General features: G+C 34.3%; 1 long non-coding RNA gene across 1 annotated transcript in view; it reads right to left on the reverse strand.

Annotated features, from left to right (window-relative positions):
- Positions 1 to 22873, reverse strand: part of LOC141394723 (uncharacterized) — a 509351-nt gene that overhangs the window by 340300 nt on the left and 146178 nt on the right. Inside the window, exon 4 of the long non-coding RNA XR_012410479.1 lies at positions 6554 to 6623. This is a non-coding gene — a long non-coding RNA (uncharacterized lncRNA). The remainder of the gene's footprint in view (positions 1 to 6553; positions 6624 to 22873) is intronic.

Raw genomic sequence — 22873 nt, forward strand, 5'->3', positions numbered from 1 at the left:
TGCATACATATCCGCATTACCAGGAAAAAAGAAAACTCTTGTACATATATCTCAAAGTTTTACATAGACATGGCCTGTCCTGAAATAAGTTATTGCCTAACTGTCTTAGTTGACTGTCTCTGTATCTGTTTGCCTATAAATGTCTTACTATATGGTCTTTCCAGTTGTTAGTCTTACCATTCGTTGCTGCTTGAATAACTCGTTATGCATTTGCCACAACTTGCATCGGCTTGGCTATGCCTGTCTGTCTATGTGTCATAAACGCTGTCAGCCAGCTTGTCATGACTTTTTCAAAATCTAAATTTAAATGTATTTCAAGTGGGTGTTAGCAGCGTTGAAGTAAGACCCACTTTGAGTAAATTGTAAATTGCAGTTTTACTTGAAGAGGTTTTCAACGAAGGGTTATTATTTAGCAGAATTTTTTAAATGTTAATATTAAGTTTCACAGGGTATTTATTAAAGTCATAATCAAAACGGAGGGTAACTTCTATAGAGAGAAGACCTTTCAAAAATATGAATTGAATTGCTGCTGTATAGATAGAAGGCCTTCTAAAGTCTATAGAGGACTGAAGATACTTTAAAGGTCTTTTATAGACAGACGATCTTTAAAAAATCTTCTATAAACATATACCCTTTTAAAGGACTCCTATAGACACATATACCATTTAAATGTATTCTATAGACAGGTGACCTTTTAAAGGTATTCTATAGACAGAAGACATTTTAAAAATTTTCTGTTGACAGTAGACCTTTTAAAGGTGTTCTATAGGCAGTTGAGCTTATAATGGCGTTCCAAAGAGGAAGAGCTTTTAAAGGTATTCTATAGACCTTTCAAAGGTCTACTGTAGACAGAATACCTTTTAAAGGTCTACAAACAAAGTTTAAATGGTTCTCTGTAGACAAAATACCTTTTAAAGGTCTTCTCTATAGATAGAAACCCTGTTAAAGGTCTTATATAGACAGAAGAGCTTTTAAAGATATTCTATAGACAAAAGACCCTTTAAAGATATTCTATGGACAAAATGCCTTTTAAAGGTCTTCTATTGACAGAAGATCTATAAAAGGTCTTCTAGTGACAGAAGACAGAAGACCTTTTAAAGGTCTTCTATAGACAAACGAACTTAAAAGGGTCCTCTATAGACAAAATACCGTTTAAAAGACTTCTATAGATATTAAACCTTTTAAGGGTCATCTACAGACTGACCTTGTAAAGTTGTTCTATAGACAGAGGAGAATGTAAAGGCGTTCCAAAGAAGAATATCTCTTTAAGGTATTATATAGGCAGGAGATCTTTTAGAGGTCTTCTATAGACAGAGGATTTTTTAGGTCTTCTAAAGACATAAGATGTTTTAAAGGTCTTCTATAGACAAACGACCTTAAAAGGGACCTCTATAGACAAAAATTTTGAAGGTCTTCCACAGACAGACGACCTTTTAAAGGACTCCTATAGACACATATACCATTTAAATGTCATCTATGACACATGAACTTTTAAAGGTCTTCTATATACAGAAGACCTTTTTAAAGTTTCCTGTTGACAGTAGACCTTTTAAAGGTGTTCTATAGACAGTTGAGCTTATAAAGGCGTTATAAAGAGGAAGAGCTTTTAAAGGTAGACCTTTTAAAAATCTTCTGTAAAAGTTATCAGTAGACCGAAAACCTTTTAAAGGACTCCTATAGACAGAACGCCTTTTAAAGGTATTTCATAGACAAGAGAGATTTCATAAGTATTCCATAAAAGTTTTCTGTAGACAGAAGATCCTTTATAGGTATTCTATAGATAGAAGGCCTTTTAAAGGTTTTCCACAGACAGAGTACATTTTTGAGTTCTTCTATAGGGGAAGATCTTTAAAGATCCTTTAGAGACAGAAGACCTTTTAAAGTTCTTCTATAAACAGAAGACATTTTACAGGTCTCCTAAAGACAGAAGACCTTTTAAAAATCTTCTTTAGACAGAAGACCTCTTAAAGATCTTCTAAAGACAGAGACGCTTATAAAGCCGATCCAACAAAGAATACCTTTTAAAGGCCTTCTATAGACAGAAGACTTTCTAAAGGTGTTCTATATACAGACGACCTTTTAAATGTCTTCTATAGACAGACGATCTTTAAAGGTATTCTATAGACAGAGGACCTTTTAAAAATCTTCTATAGACAGAAGACCCTTTAAAGGTGTTCTATAGACAGAAGACTTTTTAAAATTTTTCTGTTGACAGTAGACCTTTTAAAGGTGTTCTATAGGCAGTTGAGCTTATAATGGCGTTCCAAAGAGGAAGAGCTTTTAAAGGTATTCTATAGACCTTTCGAAGGTCTAATGTAGACAGAATACCTCTTAAAGGTCTTCTATATACAAACGACGTTTAAAGGATCCTCTGTAGACAAAATACCTTGTCTTCTCTATAGATAGAAACCCTGTTAAAGGTCTAATATAGACAGAAGAGCTTTTAAAGATATTCTATAGACAAAAGACCTTTTAAAGATATTCTATGGACAAAATGCCTTTTAAAGGTCTTCTATTGACAGAAGATCTATAAAAGGTCTTCTAGTGACAGAAGACAGAAGACCTTTTAAAGGTCTTCTATAGACAAACGAACTTAAAAGGGTCCTCTATAGACAAAATACCGTTTAAAAGACTTCTATAGATATTAAACCTTTTAAGGGTAATCTACAGACTGAAGACTTTGTAAAGTTGTTCTATAGACAGAGAAGCATGTAAAGGCGTTCCAAAGAAGAATACCTCTTTAAGGTATTATATAGGCAGGAGATCTTTTAGAAGTCTTCTATAGACAGAGGATTTTTTAGGTCTTCTAAAGACATAAGATGTTTTAAAGGTCTTCTATAGACAAACGACCTTAAAAGGGACCTCTATAGACAAAAATTTTGAAGGTCTTCCACAGACAGACGACCTTTTAAAGGACTCCTATAGACACATATACCATTTAAATGTCTTCTATAGACAGATGAACTTTTAAAGGTCTTCTATATACAGAAGACCTTTTTAAAGTTTCCTGTTGACAGTAGACCTTTTAAAGGTGTTCTATAGACAGTTGAGCTTATAAAGGCGTTATAAAGAGGAAGAGCTTTTAAAGGTAGACCTTTTAAAAATCTTCTGTAAAAGTTATCAGTAGACCGAAAACCTTTTAAAGGACTCCTATAGACAGAACGTCTTTTAAAGGTATTTCATAGACAAGAGACATTTCATAAGTATTCCATAAAAGTTTTCTGTAGACAGAAGATCCTTTATAGGTATTCTATAGATAGAAGGCCTTTTAAAGGTTTTCCACAGACAGATCTTTAAAGATCCTTTAGAGACAGAAGACCTTTTAAAGTTCTTATATAAACAGACGACATTTTACAGGTCTCCTAAAGACAGAAGACCTTTTAAAAATCTTCTTTAGACAGAAGACCTCTTAAAGATCTTCTAAAGACAGAGAAGCTTATAAAGCCGATCCAACAAAGAATACCTTTTAAAGGTCTTCTATAGACAGAAGACTTTCTAAAGGTGTTCTATATACAGACGACCTTTTAAATGTCTTCTATAGACAGACGACCTTTTAAAGGTCTTCTATTGACAGAAAACCATGAAGCGATATGCTTAGGCTCAACTGTAATTCTTATGAACCTAATAGAAACCCCATATGCTCGCTATGCAATATGATGGAAGCTGAAAACCTAGAGCATTTCCTATGTCGTTGCCCATCGTTAAAAGAATTTAGATTCATGATCTTCCAAAAGGTTTTGCTTTCCGAAGAAGAACTAATAACTAACTGCATACAGTATAGGAATCAGTTATTAGCTGAGTTTAATTTTTAACTTTCAACAATGTCTTCAAAAATACTTATATGAATTTCTAGAATCAGGCAGACGGCCATCAGCCAGCGCCTTAATAAATATTATATAATATCTTATTTTTATTTAATCCTTACACATATTGTTTAAACAAAATAATTGTAAAACTGTTTTGAATACATAAATAAAAATATAATACTACTACTACTAGACAGAAAACCTTTTGAAAGTCTTCTATAGATAGAGGACCTTTTAAAAATCTTCTATAGACAGAAAACATTTTTAAGGTCGTCTATTGGCAGAAGACCTTTTCAAGGTCTCCTATAGACAGAAGACCTTTTAAAGGTCTCCTATAGACAGTAGACCTTTTGAAAGTCGTGTTATACAGAAGACCTTTTAAAAATCTTCTATAGACAGAAACCTCTTAAGTGTTTTCTAAAGACGGAGGAGCTTGTAAAGCCGTTCCAACGAAGAAGAACTTTTTAAGGTATTATATAGACAGAAGATTTTTTAAAAGTGTTCTATATACAGACCACCTTTTAAAGGTAGACAGAAGACCTTTTTACGGTCTCCTATAGATAGAAGACCCTTTGAAGGTCTTCTATAAAAAGAAGACCTTTTAAAGGTGTTCTATAGACAGAAGACCTTATAAAGGCGTTCCAAAAACAGAAGTTTTTTAAAGGTCAGGAACAAAAACATGATTTAAGGAAATATATGAAACAAATCTTTAGTATATTCTGAACGTTGCATTGCTAGTAGAACACCCAAACAATTCTACTGAAACTCAAAAATGTACTTTCTTTAGTATACATTGTTGTAGCACTTTTTAACGCTTCACGTCAAGGCTGTACGGTGGATGTCCAACAATTCCAGGTTTTTTTTTTTTGGTCAAAAAGCGCTGGTTCGAATCGATGTGTGAGGGCTGGCATTGTCATGGTCGTCTTCTCTGGTACGTTTTTCGAATTTCTCAGGAGACTTCAGGCAAGCAAATTGTAGTGTACTACTCCGAATTAACATTTCTACGGTCAGTTTTGCTGAAGAAACAGGCGACCATTTGCTTCGAAGTTCTTCTGCCATAAATAACTTTCGTTGGATTTGGCTAGACTTTAAAGACCTCCACAGACCATTGCTGTTTTGGTTCGGGCTCATACGAATAGCGATCCAAGATTCATCGTCGTTTGAAGCACCGCGATCGTATTTATTCACAATTTGTTTTTTTTTTTTAAATAGTCTGGCTTAATCCCATTGTTGTTGTTTTATTATTTTAAAACAACTAATTTATTAGTGGCGTGGATCGAAACTAGTCTTTCCTGCCTTACCCCTTGGCGAACAATGGCAAACTTTTTCCACCAATAAATTAGTTGTTTTAAAATAATAAAACAACAACAATGGGATTAAGCCAGACTATTTTGAAAAAACAAAATTGTATTAGCTATCCCAATAAAAAACGACGCCACCAATGTTCGATTATTCACAATTTCTTTGCACAAATTTTATCTAACGAGAAAACCCCATGCCCAGTAGGGTGGGGCGATTTGAACACCACCACGGGCGCCTGGATTTTCTGATTATTCGGATTGTACTGAGCCAAAAAGTCCACTAGACCATATGTCTACGGCGAAAATCGAGTCCCCGGATTTTGACTTGAAGTTTCTTTTCAAGGTTTTTTGGATATTTTGGCATGTATGTAACAGCCAAACCACTGAGATTTTCGATCCAACACAAAGACAAAAATTGTAGCCAAGACAATAATTTAGAACTCTCTAGTACATTGCCCCGAAAAAGTGCACATATTTCGGAAAATATCGATAAATTACACTGTGCTACAAAATTCGACTTGAAGTCAGTGGGTGGAAATTTCCTTTTGGAGATGAAAGACCAAGGTCTGTGTACTAAGAACGCAAAAGGAAATTTTCAGGATAGGTCAAGTTTCTGAGATAAGGTTTGGCCACAATATCCTTGAAAAAAAATTCAAGTCAAAATCCGGGGGCTCGATTTTCACCGTAGACATATGGTCTAGTGGACTTCTTTGCTCAGTATAATCCCAAGAATCAGAAACTCCAGGCGCCCATTATCACTTTTTTCCTTCCATACAAATCGCCCCGGCCTAATGCCCAGAGTTGCCTCTATTTCACTGTATATAACATGGCTATCTTACAATATCCGTTCACGGACGACTTAATTTCCTTGTGGCACAACGGCCGTTTTTGGACCACCCACACGACCTTCGTTTTTTTAGCGAGTGTAGCCAACGATTCAATCATTAAACCAATTTTCCATAGGGCTATAAGATGGTCCTTTATTGGCATATAAAGATTTAATTTGATTGATGCACTCTTGCCGTGATTATTCACGTCGAAAATTATCGGACGAAAATTTTCACAAGTAATTTTTTCTTTTGCAAAGTGATTTTTTCATGGCACTGTAAACAACACAGGCTAAAACTGTCAAACTTTCCAAACAAAAACGTCAAAATGGTCTTTATTTGCCGGAATCTTTTCAAGTACCTCTCGTATCTTTGCACATGTTTACCATTAAAATGAATAATAATTAATAACAATTTTTCCTACTGCTACTCTCTCTATAATTTTTTCATTACTTCTTAAGAAAATCTTCTTTTCACTTGAATGCAGAAATAAGTATTCAATGAAAAAATAGCCTTCAATTGAAATTTAAGGCTCCTTTTCCATTTCTCAGAATCAAACACTGCATAAGTTACACACATACTACATGTACATATGCAAATTAAAATGACGTTTATTTACCTTAAAAGTTCATCGGAATATTTTTCTCAAAAGTTCACAGCATTCAAGGATATTTGATTATGGGGGAAATCTGAAATAAATCAAAGAAGAAGAAGGTGAAAAGTCGATATCGGTATGCAGAGGTGTAACTAAAAAATATTAAAAAATAAATAAATTAAAATCTCTTATAATGAGAAGGCAATTGACCAAAGAGATTTTATTAGCGAAATATTATTTCCTTACGAAACTGTTTTTTCTACTGATTTTAGATTAATTTGATTTATACCTGTATCTTATAGGTGTGCTAGAAACGCTGCTAAATTCATTCACACATCTAAAGTATAGGTGTGGTAGAAAAGGCTTTTATGTTTAAACTCATACCATGAAGCATTAAATTTGTCCTTAATTTTATTTTTATATTTCATTTGCAATTTAAGAAAAATATAATTAAAAATTCCAATAACGCATCTCTCGTTGCTTTGTTCATCACAACTAACAGATATTTATTTGTTCATGTTGTACATTAAATTATTCATTTAGTCTTTAAGTAGTTTGGCATTTCGCCGATAATTAAAAATAAATATTGACATTAATAATTCAATGTAAACTTTTCGCTGTCAACAATTTTTATAAATGTTTACAAATGAACAAACACACAAACTCACGCCGGTTCATCGCTAAATAAAATAAACTAAAAATGTCATTTATTAAAATCATCATAAATTTATACATACTTCAATGGGTAGTAAAAATTTGTGTGTGAAATATTTTTTAATTGTTTTCACTGCAATCAAACTACACTATTTTTTTGCCAGCGGAAACCAGGAAAAATACCAATGTAAACAAAAATGTTTTGTTTTACTTTTTCAGTTTTTTTATCTATATGGGTTTATAAAAATAAATTTATAAAATATTTTTAAATAAACATTTACGTGTAGGTGTCGCATGAAAATAAAACAAGTTAAAAAAGGTTAAGTTCAGTCGGCTCGAACTTTTTATACCATCCACCATGAAATTATCCCAAGTAATATGAAATAAATAGTATACATTCTGTCAGGTAGATAAACACTAAACAAGTAAAAAAGGCGTTAAGTTAGACCGGGGCAAACTTTTTATACCCTCCACCATAAAATAATAATTAGTTTTCTCCCCAGTCCACATCTAAAGGTGGAGATATTCTGTGTCTGCGGATATCCAAATAACTAAATATGGGAAGAAAATTTATCAAAAAACAAGTAAAACGTATGAGTCGGCTTTGCCGATAGAGATATACCCTCAGCCTACACGCAGAGAAAAAAATATGATTGATCCAACAATATTCGAAGAGCAAAATATGTATTGTAAAGATATTGTTAAATTCCAAATGTAGTATTGTGATTCCAAAAATTGATTTTGTCAACTGGACAATAGTTCTCTCTTTTCTTCGACAATTTTTCTCTTCTCTCGCTATTCGATGCCGTGTTGAAAAAAAAAACAATTATGGTGAGTTTTGTTTGTATGACATGATGCCTTTATCTTTGTTTTTGTGTGTATGTATACCAACAAGGAGACTCTTGTTTTTATTTGTTTCTGTTTTGTTTCATTCTTCTATCTTCATTGTGCTTTGAGGTTTGGTGTTATATCGGAGTTTGTTATGGTGTTTAATTATTCCTTATGTTGTGGTGGGTGCTTGTGGCTTTTTGTTTGTCTTTGTTGTGAGCCAATGCAGCAAACCATGTATTGTGTTCATCAAAGATTGAAATATACGCGACATATATCCAAGTTATGCGAAAAGTGTATATGAGAAGTATATACACTCAAATCAAACATTTCTGGGCTGGTTTTCTGGGTTGACAATACTTTTTGTAAACAAAATTAGATTATGATAGTTCCTACAATCGGTATTGTTAACGATTTTTACAATATTGCGGAAATTCGAAAGTTGTTTTTGTTTTCTATGTTTGGAACAAAAGATGGTATTTTTGGATTTGGATTACAATGTTTGAACAAAACAAATACATTTTTGGAACGAAAACAGATATTTTAGTTCCAACAAAAGCGAAAAATATTTTTTCTCTGCGTGTATGTGAATTGAAACTTTCATCTAAGGACAGATCGACTGTATTCAGGGTCTTTTCAGAATTGTGTGTCCCTTTTTGGACATTTTAATTTGCCTTTGAACTTAGAAGTTAAACTAAATTTGGACTAAATATTAGAGATCCCAAGTTTGGACCAAATTGGTTGGTCTATTCAAGAGATATCGTGCATACCATTTTAGTGATACTTTTTAAAAACCGGTGGGAAGTACCGGTAATTGTGAAGTACCGTTATATGGGTTGTATACCTAAACATATGTTAAAAATTTTTAGTGAAGAAATGTTGTGACTCCTAAGAACTTTAAATATCAAATTACATGTACAAAACAAACAAAAACCTGTAACTAAAATTACATGTAGTTCGGTTAAAACCTGTAACTAAAATCCTCAACATGCCGCAAATACGGAGGTAACCTTATATGTGGGCTATACCTTAAAATGGACCTATATTGACAGTTTTTGGTGGAGAAGGGTTGTGACCAGGGTTTCGGAGTCGAGCAACTTTTAGTTCGACTCCGACTCTGGAGTCGACTTTTTTCAGGACTCCGAGGTATTTTCAATACCACTCGGAAAGTTTAAATATGTTTAAGTTTGCAATATATTCCTTGGGAGAAAATTCGTTCTAATACAATACTCAACTAAAAATCTTGCTTAAACATCCTGAACATATCCCATTGAATGAAAACTCAATAAACCCGAAGTTATGTTCCACTGGCACCCTTCCCCGTGAGAAAACCTTTAAAATCTTGATCTATATAAGAAACAATATAACTTATATTTAACTATAAATTATAACTAACTTTAAAAACTCTGTACTGAATTAAACAGACATACTGACAAGGCAAAATATACACAGAAACTGATAATGGTGGAGCTCAAATGATAGCCTCATCCTTTAACTTAGTATAATATATTTTTTGCCTACATGTTGCAGATTAAGCCAGACTATTTTGAAAAAAATATATATTCTTATTTTATTTATACACAAGCCCACCACTCTTTAGTTCACACTATGCTTAGCTGATGGTTTTAATATGCGGTCTGATTTACAACTCACTCACCAACCTGACATTATCCGGTATTAATACTAGCTCAAGTTTTCTAGCATCCACAATACAGAATGTTCTACAATGGTCAGCGAAGTGGTAATCGATTCGCAAATACACATACAAATATACAAACATGAATGTAAACAACAAATAGGGAAAAAGTACTAATCACCATCGTAAAGATCAGGTTTTTTCGACTTTCTTGTCAGGCTTTGCATTCGGAATTTGCCTCATAGAAGCGAAGATATTCTAAAAGCTATAAAACGTTTACTTACAAGGTTTAGATGGACAGTTACATGAACATATAAGGATGGTTCTACATTCATTATTTCAATGAATTACAGACTTTTGAGCCAAAACTAACTTATAATGATGTAGGGTATAAAAAGCGAAAGTTTGGTCTAGCCGAACATTTTATACACTCCACGTAAAATTGTATTGGAGTAAATTGTATAATTAATATAATTTATATTATGAAAAAGCTAATCCATTTTTGTTAATGTTAACCTTATTTAAAATATGTTTAATGTATATGAAACTTCGATGTTTTCTACCCAATGAGAATCCTAAATACCAAACTACAGTCATCCCAGTATAAAACCTTAAAAATACATTAAATCGGAAGGTATCGTCATAAATTGACATTTCTAGGTCCATACCTATATTGCCCATTTTTTGTGTGGGGGTTTTCTATCCATTCAGAATCCAAAATACTAAGTAGTGGTGTCCTTACCAAAAGACATACCTATATTTACAATTTTCCGAATTGAACTTTTGAGGGCAGCGAAACAACTTACGGAAATTTCGGTCCGAAAATGTGACAAAAATCACTTGAAGTACATAAAATCCGACCGTACCTTTATATGGATGCTATATAAAATCGTGGGCCTATAACGACAAATCTATGTAAAAGAGTTGAATATCTCATTTTGGTTCGAAAATGTGGTAAAATCCTTCAAAATACCGAAAGTATGGCGGTACCATACTTGGACCGATATAACCCAATTTTAAAGCATCAGCTTCTGATGATCTTTGAGATCAAACATGATTATTTGATTGAACGACAGGCGATGTGTATAGAATTGGAGGAGCTACATCGAAGAATTGATAAAGCTGTCATAAAGTTGTCCAAACCTACCCTTTCTAATACAATTCTTATCAATTGGATTTATACGACGGCTGCACGATAACTATCTGGACTAACAGTGAAAACGCGAATATTTACCAACAAAAATAATTTCATAGTTTTTTTAAGAAGTCTCCAGCATGATTTATACACTTCTTGAAGCACTTTTTCCTCTCCGATTGAGACACCTCTAAACATGGTTTTTGAACGCTTCCACAGCATCTTCTGGTGACGAAAATCGTTGACCACGCCTTATTTTTTTATATGCTTGAATCAAATGAAGTCATTGGATCCGCAGTTACGGCTGTACGGCGAATGACCCATTAATTCCACGTTTTGTCTGGTCAAACAGGCGCTGTTTTGAAGCGATGTGTGAGAGCTCGCATTGTCATTATGCAGTATGATTCGTCTTCTCTTGTTCGTTTTTCGAATTTCTCAGGAGACTAGTATGCCACTCAGAACTAAGCGCACTGTGCTCTTGAAATAACATTAAATGGAGGGTGCTTACACCTAGGATTGCGGATTCTGAAACTACAATGTTTATAGACGAGAAAAATAAAAAATCGCGATTCAAGTTGACATTTTGATGGGTTTTTTAGGTTTTCACGAGTTTGCATCGAAACCGAGAGATCAATCGAAATGGGACTAAAAAGAATATTGTAGCTATGAAAATTCTCTACAAAATTAGCCTTTATGATATTGTCGTAGGTTTTGCCATTTTTGAGATATGGAAGTTTAAATTGGGACAATTCACTGACTCTATCGTCTCCTTATAAAACAATGTCATGACTGCAATTTTTCAACTTAAACTTATGTACAACCTAGGAAAAAATTACGAAAACTAATCTTGTTTAAAATTTTCACAGCTGTAAGATTTTCTCTAGTTCCATTTCGATAAGACTTTCCGTTTTTAAGCAAATTGTGAAAACTTTAGAAAAAAAAACTTAAAAATGTGACCTAAATATAGAAATATATCAAAAATTGTAAAGTTTAGGAACAAATCATAACGGTCATGGCGATCATTAATTTTTCTTTCACGCATGGCTTTATTTTTTTTCTTGCACAACGGCCGTTTGTTAGACGACCCTTACGACCTTCGTTTTTTGGCGAGTGTCGGCCACGATTGAGTTCATTAAAGCAGTTTTTCTTAGTGCTATAGGATGAACCTTTATCGAAATAAAAAGATTTAATTTGATCGATGCACTCTCGCTGCGATTATCCACGTCGAAAGTTGTGAAAAATGATCGGACGAAAATGTTCACAAGTAAATTCCATTTTTTGCCAAAGTGATTTTTTTAAGTCACTGTAAACAACACAACACATAGTCGTATGACAAACAGTCCTGAGTAGGTGAAGCCTAAAAACTGTCAAACTTTCCAAAAGAAATCAAATGGCGCATGCAACACACTGTGTTGCCTAGGCCAGAGAGTTTTCGTGCAACCCTCGTATTCTAAAAAAATACCACCGTTTAATAGGAGAATTTTCCCACAATGCGTTTGTCATAAAAAGTGTCATAAAACCTTAAGTATACACAAGTGATAAGCAGAGCACAGAGCAACTAGTTCAACTAACACTGCATGTGGGATCTTCGAATCTTACTCAAACTCTTCAATAACACTGTGAACCGAAATTTTGGGGGGTGGAAAATTCCTTTTGGGGATGAAAGCTCTTGGTGAGTATATACAAAACCCAGAAGGACAGATCCGCCGTGAGTCGAACTTTTGAGATATGGCGTGATGAATATTTTGCTTCAGACCCTATAAGTCCTCAGATATTAGCGTTATATCTTTGTCCGCTGTTGTTTTAGCTTATTTTTGAGATCACATTTCTTCAGCCAAATCAAATGAGGATTGTTTTCGTAGAGCATTTTGACCTTCTATCTCGCTTCCTTCAATGTCCTTTTCGTCCTTTATTTTAAGAGCCGCCATAAAAGTACCACGAGATGACGTTTTTCAGCTTCGAAATGTTCTGCAAAAATGTCGCTCAGAAAATTTTAGGTACGGCTCTCATTGACAACTAATCGATTTTGTCGCGTTTTCATAGTCATTTTTACATTTACCCCTGTTTGCTCAGAAAAAAAACTGTGTTTTGTGTTTTTGTATGTTCTGTAACGAATATACAAAAAAACAAAATATAGTCTTTTTCTTAACAAAAACAGGGTAAATGCACAAAACGACCACGAAAACGCGACAATATCGATTTGTTGTCAATGAGAGCCGTACCTAAAATTTTCTGGCCGATATTTTTGCAGAACATTTCGAAGCTGAAAAACGTTATCTTGTGGTACTTTTATAGCGGCTCTTAAAATAAAGGACGAAAAGGACATTGAAGGACGAAAATAATCCTCATTTTATTTGGCTGAAGAAATGTGATCTCAAAAATATGCTAAAACAACAGCGGACAAAGATATAACGCTAATATCTGAGGGCTTATAGGGTCTCCAGCAAAATATTCATCACGCCATATCTCAAAAGTTCGACTCACGGCGGATCTGTCCTTCTGGGTTCTGTATATACTCACCAAGAGCTTTCATCCCCAAAAGGAATTTTCACCCCCCACACTTTGAGCTCCATTTTGTTGCACAGTGTAATCATATCAATGAAATTCCGTTCAAAGCATTTTGAACAATGTTTTTATCATGCTGATGAATGCAGCTACTCACATTTTGTTCTGTTCCAAATGCAATGACAAATTCAGTATGAGAACCATTCCGATGTACGGCTGATATTAAAACGGATGGCCAAGTATATGTTCTGTTTTCAATTCAAGTCTCTTAATTATAATAATATGAAAACATGAAAAAATTTTGGTTTATTAACTTTTTTTATAAATTATTTACATAAACTGAGAGTCAGTTTTCCGTTTGTAATATACATATTTGTATCTCTTATTTTTTTACACGCGGAAATAACATTTCATTTCCGCTAGTATTTTATTTGTTTACTCTTGTTTCCGTATGCATGGCATGTAGTAAAATAAATTCCATTAACACTTGTTGAATAATAATAAATGAAATAAAAAATTTGCTATTTAAGTTGGAAGAAGAAAAAAATGTGAGAATTGAAATAGTTATTTATTAAAATAATGAAAAGTTCTACTTATTCATAGCCTTTCGGTAAAAAAATATTTCCTCGGACCTTCCCAAAGGGGAAGAATTTTCATTTGATTTTATATACTGAATAACTTTTTTATCTTTGACTCTGAACGGTGTTTAAAATATAGCATTGAACCCAAGTCTAAAAGTGCAGAATGTGGTTAAACTAACCAATGCACCATCGTGGCTATTATTTCATCTATTGACTTCTCATCTCAAAATCCCAGACTTTAAATATTTCATGGAACCACAAGTTAACTCAATTTTCAATAGCCCAATCGATAATCTTATTCATGAGAATTCTTCTTTATTGGCAAGGTAAAAAATAACAAAAGCATAACAATGAAAAAAAAAGCAATTATTGCAACAACCATATGCCTGTCTGGCCATACATCAATAACAAATTGTAGAATTCTACGAATACAGAAAATTTGTTTGTAGAGACATTAATCATTGTTCTGAAGCTGTTGATGCTGATTGTGTTATTTGAAGTGTAAACTCTTTTGCAAAATAACGTTTTTGTTCCTGCAACAATATAAATAGCCCTTAGCAACAAAGCCTTTTTTATGGATTTCTCTTTTTGGCTTTATTCATATTTGCTTTAATAACAAATAGGGGGAGAAAAAAGAAAGAATACAAACAAAGAAGGCGGGAGGACAGTGAAAATAACAAAAATTGCTGCTTTTTTGTTCTGAAAATGCGAAAGAGGATATGATATCCTTCTGTGTTAAGCCTACATATATTGATTGGTTATGTGAAGCTATGATTTTTTCTCCACTCTTTAGATGAACGTTAACAAGCCCACAAAGTAATAATTTGTGAGTACTGTTGTATTATTGACAAATAAAGGTTGATTATTTTCTGTGCTATGGTTTCCTATTTTAGATTTTTTATTTAATTTTTTTTTTTTTGATGTAGGAAGTTGGTGTGAGTGAAAAGGATAAACGAAAAAGAACTAAAAAAAGTGTTCACGACACAAATAATTTAGGTCAGTGACTTCAAATGAATGATTGATTGATTATTTGGGATTCTTTTGTCGTTCATTATTAATTTGTAAATGAAATTTCAGAGAATGCATTTTGTAAGTGTGAAATGAATTGGAAATATTTCCTTTTTTAATTTAAACTGCATTCATTGTTGAGGGACAATTCGATTTATGCACAATACACATGGAATTCCAAATACTCTAAACAGTGTTAAATGCTCACAAAAATTACTTATAGCCATTATTATAAGTCTTCTTTTGCTATAGTTTGAATTTACAGAACACATTTATAGCGTTCCAGTTAACTTAAACTTAAAACTGATGATTACATTTCAAGGAGGACCTTCTTGGCATTAACATTTAATGTAAAAGTTATACTTTTAATTCCTTCAAATTAATTTATTTTGATTTTTCAAATCCATCCAATAGTAAAAGAAATAATGTAATAATGGCCCATAGTCTTTTTATACCCTCCAAGTTCGGTATTTTCAGGGTTTAAGCTAAATTTTTAGGCCGAACCTCCTGCAATTTAACATTTGAGATTCCCAAAACTTAGGTCCGTGTTTCGGTATAGCCCCCATATAACGGTAAAGAACGAGCTGTAATTTGATATTTGTGGTTCTCTGTGGTCAAGAAACTTCTTCACTAATAACACTGCTCAACAAAATTGAAAAAGTTGAATGTTTCAGACAAAGTTGCAGTTGTTTCTAGATGAAATCGGCGAGTTATTTTCAAATCCGGACCCGGTTTTTCTCCATCAGCTCTGGTTTTTGAGATATAGCTCCAAATCGGGTTTTACGAGTTTAACCCAGACTTTCGTTATTTTCGGATACAAACAAATATTTTTTGTGGGTTCTTCGACATTAGTATATTAAGGAGATTAGTATATAAGGAAGGATGAAATAGTTATGGTGAGTATATATCAAAAAATATAGAAAATATACGACGGACCTTGTAAAAATTACATATTTTGAGTACTTTAAGCTGTAATTACGACATCGGGGCATTGAGTAGTTTAAGCTGTAATTACGACATCGGGGGAAGTCATAGGATCTTCATATGGTACTCCGGATATGCTTAGGGTGTCTACTATATAATCCAGTATTCAAATGTATAATATAAAGTTCATAGTCCCTATGATTCGGCCATAACCTAAAAATCGCCATGAAGACTGCTAAAGGGAAATAATTTACCAGTGATATCATTACCACATAAGCCATTTACTTTTCAATGGCATGATGATTTTTAGGTTATGGCCTAATCATGGGCGCTATGAACTTTATATTATATATTTGAATACTGGACTATATAGTAGACACCCTAAGCATATCCACATTGCCATATGAAGATCCTATGACTTCCCCCGATGACGTAGTTACCGCTTAAAGTACTCAAAATAAACAATTTTTACAAGGTCCGTCGTATTTTTTTTATTTTTTTGATATATACTCACCATAACTATTTCAAACACGATTTGTATCGAGCGTACAACATCTCCTTAATATATTAATGTCGAAAAACCCACAAAAAAATATTTGTTTGTATCCGAAAATAACGAAAGTCTGGGTTAAACTCGTAAAAACCGATTTTGAGCTATATCTCAAAAACAGGAGCTGATGGAGAAAAACCGGGACCGGATTTGAAAATAACTCGCCGATTTCATCCAGAAACAACTGCAATTTCGGTTGAAACAAAAGTCCTGTTGACCAGTGTAAAAGTCAACATAGATGCAGGGTTTGATATACCCCCCGATTTTTGGTATTTTGAGGTCTGCAATTTTTAACCGAACTAGCTGTAATTTGACGCTTTGGCTCCACCAACAATTGTTAACATAGGTCCGTGTTTTGGTATAGCCCCCATATAACGGTAAAGAACGACCTGTAATTTGATATTTGTGGTTCTCTGTGGTCGCGAAATTTCTTCACTACTAATCGTCAACATAGGTCCATGGTTTGATATAGCATTCACATAACGGTACCCCTCGATTTTCAGTATTTTGAGGTTTTTGCTACAATTGTTAACCGAACTAGCTGTAATTTGACATTTGAGATTCTCAGTGGTCACGAAACTTCTCCACCAAATATCGTCAACATAGGTTCATGTTTTGGTATAACCCCCGTATATAGGTATCAACAGATTGAAGCAATTTTTAGATAATTTTTTTACCTATGTACAGTAGAGCTTTATAATTTGGTAAAGGTATATTACTCCCAGAAAGTTTGGTAATAAAACGGTACCTCCCAATTTGCTGTATTTTGTAAGTTGAGTAATCAATGTCCCACCGAAATAGGCAGAAATTTGGTATTTATTCATCGTTTGTTCAACCAAACATTTGTCGGCGTAGGTCTAGATTTTCACATAGCCCCCATAGAACGGTACCTCTATTCGGTATTTTGAAGGCTTTGAGTTCAATATCCATCCGAAATGGCTGAAATATGGCATATAGTCTTCGTTGGGGCATACAACCTTCCACCACAAATTTGCCGCTATAAGTCCACATCTTCATATAGCCTCCTAGAACGGTACCACACGATGTTCGGTATTTTGAAGGTAGTGGACCCCATATACCACCGAAATGGCTGTAAATTGTATTTAGTCTTCCTACAAGGATAAAAAATGCAGCAAACAAATATATGTTTGGACTTAAACGTAATATGTTTGGATCCAAACATATATTTGTTTCGCAACATTCCCTAACATAACATATGTTTGGATGCAAATTGGTATTTATTCATCGCTGGAGTTCCAAAACTGTCCTCCATAAATTTCTCGGTACAAGTCGACAAAACATCCCTTATCAAAAATCAGACTGTATAGGTCCACGTTTTCGTATAGCCCCCAATATAATGGTACCGCCTGTTTTAAACTTTTTTGAAGATTTAATCATATTCTTCTACCGAATTGGTTGTTAACTGGAATTGTGTGTTACCTATCCATATATACACGGGTTTTAGTTTATCCTCCATGAACGGGTATTGCACAATTTTATGTATTTCGAGTTTTTTTTTTTCAGAATTTCGTATTGCGTGTTGTCAGAGGACACAAAAGGTTAGATCGGAAAATTGTAAATATTGGTCCACGCAGAAAATTATCAATATAAAGTGATTATCATCGGTTATGATATTCTGCTCATCTGAGGAACAATCCGTAAGGTATAAGAAGAGCTTGGTACTTTAATAAACTAAAAGAAACTAATTGTTACTATTAACTTCGCTGTAAAGTGTATAAAAAGTTGGGCCCGTTCCTACTTGGTTTTCAGCCTAATGGTAATTGAGATGATTGTTTGCTTACATTACTTTGTGAAGCGTAGTTCGTCTCATGTAGTTCCCAATTTCGTCTGAAAATATTTTTTCCTCCGTTATACAAAATTTGGATGTCAGTTCCCAATTTCGTCTGAAAATATTTTTTCCTCCGTTATACAAAATTTGGATGTCATTGTAGAGCATTTGTCGTAATCATGGTATAGGATTTTTTACAATTTTACATTGATGTACGTGGTCTTTGGTCAATAACAATGCAATACCTCTATATTTATACCCTCAGAAATATTTCGATGTTAGCATTTATGCTAACGAGGGTATAGACACTTTCATATGGGCAAATTGTGTCCGTCGATATAATGGTATGTTTGGACGAAATCCGTTTTAGACAATTTGGAGTTGATTTATCCATGTCCGTCCGTCTGTCTGTTTGTCTGTCTGGCTGGAGCGCACGATAACTCTCGAACAGATCAACGGATTCGGTTCTAAATTTGGCTTTCGTAATATTTTGTCCAAAATTAGTTTAAGTTCGAAGATGGGTTATATCGGTCCACTCCTTCCGGTACCTCTCACACAAATGTTCGAAAATTATAGAAAAAATTGTGCGAACGATAAATCTTAAAGGCAGTAACCGATTTGGTCCATACTTTGCACGTCGTAAAATTTCTACCAGACTTAGATAAGGTTCCAATATTGACTCAACAGTCCACTCTTTCGAGTACCTCCCATACAAAATTTCGAATAAGTTTAGTTTAGGACTTACTCTCGAATCGCTTTGATTTTTGTTGTAAAAACTTGCATTTGCTGCCCCCAATACGATAGTACAAGTTTCATCAGTGGCAAGTCCATACTTGCTGAGAAAATAGCCTGATATGTGCAAAAAAAACCGTCTGTAGTGGTTGAAGCGCAAGATAACTCTCGAACGGATCTGCCGATTCGAGCCAAAATTCAGCTTTCATAATATTTTGTCCAAGCTTAATTTAAGTTCGAAGATATGCCATATCAGTCCACTCCTTCAATGTACCTCCGCCACAAAAGTTCAAAAATGTGCACGATAACTCTTGAAGGCAGTTACCGATTTGGTCCATATTTTACACATCCTAATATATCTACCAGATATAGATCAGGTACGAATATGGACTGTATTTGTTCACTACTTCGGATACCTCATACACAAAATTTCGCATAAGTTCACTTTAAGTCCTGTTCTCGAATTACTTTGAGTTTTATTGAATCAAGTAGAATTTGGTGCCTCCATTACGACGGTAAAAGTTATTTCACGGGCAAGTCCATAATTCTTGAGAAAACAGCCCGAAAGGTGTAAAAAAACTCTATGCCACCATATGTAGTGACTTGAGAGCACTATAACTCTCGAACTGAACAACCGATTTGGTCCAAAATTTGGGCTTCATCATATTTTGTCCAAACTTAGTTTCAGTTCGAAGATGGGCAATACCGATCCAGAACTTACCATACTTCCCCCAGCATTTTAAAAATGTCTCTAAACTAGTATATACGAGGCAACAAATTTTGTCGTAACTTGGGATCTCCTAATATTTTGTCCAAATTTAGTTTAACTTCTTAAATGGCCCATATCAACATTTGTGGCTAAGTGCAGTTTAGGGTCTGTTCGAAGATCCTTTTTAAATGTATACCGATGCTGTTCTTTGGGGTACTGTTTACAGCGATGTTATGTTTTCCTGGCATACTGGTCCAAAATTATACGATGACCACTAAAATTACTAGTGGGCGCGATAGCTTTTAAAAAAGTTATGACGCTCAAAATAAGATCCAATTCCATAATTGAATATGTCGGTCCATTCCGTTAAGTACCTCCTCCGCAGCACGTTTGAACTTTAATTCTAATCCGCAAGTTCAAATGTCCCAAAAAGGGCCACAAAATTTGAAATAAAAAGGATCATTTCAAGAGCGATTCCCTTTACCATTTTAAAGCCTCTACCAGAAGTCACGTTTGACGAAAATATCCTAAAAGATTCAAATTTTATAATTTCAAATTGGGACAAAAATTAGAAAAAATCGTGACAACTGAATAATTTGAAGAGCGAATCCTTTTCCAATTCTTAAATATCTGACCCGAAGGCACGTTTTTATGGGAATAATTATCCACATTTGAAAAGATTTAAAGCAACATGTCTCAGTGAACGGCATTTCCAATTGAATTGAATAATCCGGATGTTAAATTTATATACCCGGAATATCTAACGGAATCTTGAATTTTTCAACATTAGAAAACCAACAAAAGGATCAAAATAATCGTTGCCAACCATTTCTATGCAAAATTTTATTTAAAAGGATTACCCAGCGGCTGTATTCTTATTTATTAGCATGCATTCTCACACGTATATCACATCATATTCTTAATCGTGGCTTATAAAATGAACTCTTATAAGAATCTGTAGTGACAAATATGCATCAAGTTCCTCCGTCAACAGGCCTGGAGTGTGGGATTACTTGGGTAAGTCCGTATCGTATTATGTTCATTCCATAGTCAACCATGATACATTATCACCAATTTAACTTAAACAAATACTTTCAAGATCTTAGTTTATTCCATCTCAATTTTTATACTCAGCCTTTAGGCTATGAAGGGTATATACACTTTCATACGGGCAAAATGTGCCTCATCGAAATAATGGTTTTAGACCCCAAGTATGTTTGGACGAAATGTGTTTCAGATAATTTGGAGTCGAATGAGCAATGTCCGTCCGTCTGTCTGCCTGTCTGGCTGGCTGGAGCGCACGATAACTCTCGAAGGGATGAACCGATTCGGTTCAAATTTTGGCTTTCGTAATATTTTGCACAAACTTATTTTAAGTTCGAAGATGGGCTATATCGGTCCACTCCTTCCGGTACCTCCCACACAAAAGTTCGAAAATGTTCCGAAAATTTGTGCGCACGATAACTTTTAAAGGGAGTAACCGATTTGGTCTATACTTTGCACATCGTGAAACTTGTGCCAGACTTAGATAAAGTTTCTATGTGGACTCAATCGGTCCACTCCTTCGGGTACCTCCCACACAAAATTTCGGAAAAGTTCAGTTTAGGACCATCTCTCGAATCGCTTTGATTTTTGTTTTAGTAACTTGTATTCACTGCCCTCCATACGGCGGTAAAAGTTTCATCAGGGGCAAAACCTTACGTCCTGAGAAAATAGCCTGAAAGTTTCAAAAAACCCCTATGACACCGTGTGTAGTGGTTGGAGCGCAAGATAACTCTCGAACGGATCTGCAGATTCGGGCCAAAATTTAGCTTTCATATTATTTTGTCCAAGCTTAATTTAAGTTCGAAGATATGCCATATCAGTCCACTCCTTCAATGTACCTCCGCCACAAAAGTTCAAAAATGCATGGCAAATTTTGTGCACGATAACTCTTGAAGGCAGTGACCAATTTGGTCCATATTTTACACATCCTAATATATCTACCAGATATAGATCAGGTACGAATATGGACTGTATTTGTTCACTACTTCGGGTACCTCATACACAAAATTTCGCATAAGTTCACTTTAAGTCCTGTTCTCGAATTACTTTGATTTTTATTGAAACAAGTAGAATTTGGTGCCTCCATTACGACGGTAAAAGTTTTTTCACGGGCAAGTCCATAATTCTTGAGAAAACAGCCCGAAAGGTGTAAAACTTGAGAGCACTATAACTCTCGAACTGAACAACCGATTTGGTCCAAAATTTGGGCTTCATCATATTTTGTCCGAACTCAGTTTCAGTTCGAAGATGGGCAATGCCGGTCCAGAACTTACCATACTTCACCCAGTATTTTAAAAATGTCTCTAAACTGGTATGTACGATATCTCTTAAACGAGGCAACAAATTTTGTTCTAACCTTGGATCTCCTAATATTTTGTCCAAATTTAGTTTAACTTCTAAAATGGCCCATATCAACATTTGTGGCTAAGTGCAGTTTAGGGTCTGTTCGAAGATCCTTTTTAAATGTATACCGATGCTGTTCTTTGAGGTACTGTTTACAGCGATATTATGTTTTCCTGGCATACTGGTCCAAAATTATACGATGACCCACTAAAATTACTAGTGGGCGCGATAGCTATTAAAAAGATATGACTCTCAAAATAAGATCGAATTCCATAATTGACTATGTCGGTCCATTCCGTTAAGTACCTCCTCCGCAACACGTTTGAACTTTAATTCTAATCCGCAAGTTCAAATGTCCCAAAAAGGGCCACAAAATTTGAAATAAAAAGTATCACAAAATTTGAAATAAAAGCCTCTACCAGAAGTCACGTTTGACGAAAATATCCTAAAAGATACAATTTCAAAAGATATAATTTCAAATTGGGACAAAAATTAGAAAAAATCCTGACAACGGAATAATTTGAAGAGCGAATCCTTTTCCAATTCTTAAATATCTGACCCGAAGGCACGTTTTTATGGGAATAATTATCCATATTTGAAAAGATCTCAGTGAACGGCATTTCCAATTGAATTGAATAATCCGGATGTTAAATTTTGCCTCATATACCCGGAATATCTAACGGAATCTTAAATTTTTCAACATTAGAAAGCCAACAAAAGGATCAAAATAATCTTTGCCAACCATTTCTATGCAAAATTTTATTTAAAAGGATTACCCAGCGGCTGTATTCTTATTTATTAGCATGAATTCTCACACATATATCACATCATATTCTTAATCGTGGCTTATGAAATGAACTCTTATAAGAATCAGTAGTGAAAAAATTGCATCAAGTTCCTTCGTC

Source organism: Musca autumnalis, unplaced genomic scaffold (genome assembly GCF_047663935.1).
Source record: "Musca autumnalis isolate F117 unplaced genomic scaffold, ASM4766393v1 scaffold_2, whole genome shotgun sequence".
NCBI classification, from domain to species: Eukaryota; Metazoa; Arthropoda; class Insecta; order Diptera; family Muscidae; genus Musca; species Musca autumnalis.